Source organism: Penaeus monodon, chromosome 29 (assembly GCF_015228065.2).
Source record: "Penaeus monodon isolate SGIC_2016 chromosome 29, NSTDA_Pmon_1, whole genome shotgun sequence".
In the NCBI taxonomy this organism is placed as follows: domain Eukaryota; kingdom Metazoa; phylum Arthropoda; class Malacostraca; order Decapoda; family Penaeidae; genus Penaeus; species Penaeus monodon.
In genome coordinates, this window is record NC_051414.1 from 6,394,618 (window position 1) to 6,395,250 (window position 633).

A 633-nucleotide genomic window follows, 5' to 3' on the forward strand; every position below is an offset into this window, starting at 1 on the left:
TACAAACCAAGCTTCTACAGATCATGTCCTCAAATCAGGAGTACTTTTCGCATGCAAATAATTGTCACTAATTTCCATTAACAATAATTTACAAGAACATTATTTTCATAAACCCCTTCACACAAACAGTCAATCGCTTCCACAAACACTGAATCATTTCCACAAACAATGACTATCTTTCCCCCCAGCCATCATTTCCGCAACCAAATGGCCGCCGATCTACGACTCTCCTTCACTTTCCACCGCGGCGACACAACCGACGGCGGGTCAAGATGCCGCATGCGGTCGCGTCCTTTCGAGAACCGCAGCTTTATATCACTTTAATCCTCCCGCGGGAGCCGGCGCGCCCGCCCCAGGCCACGTAGTTCATCGCCGCCGTGGACCAGAGTGGGCGTGGCTTCCCGAAATGCCTTAAAGCGAGGTCAGTGACGGAGGGAAAAGAGGTCAAGCGAGACAGCTCATCCAATCGCGTTCGCGCTGGAGGTGTAGCATTTTCTGTATTCTTTTTCTTTTCAGTATTTTTAGTTCCTTCGTACGCAAATAGTCTCCGCGGCTTTGGAGATAATTACGAAGAGAAACCACACCCTCTTCAGGTGCTGATTAATTTCACGGTGAGTCGGGACCACACACCAG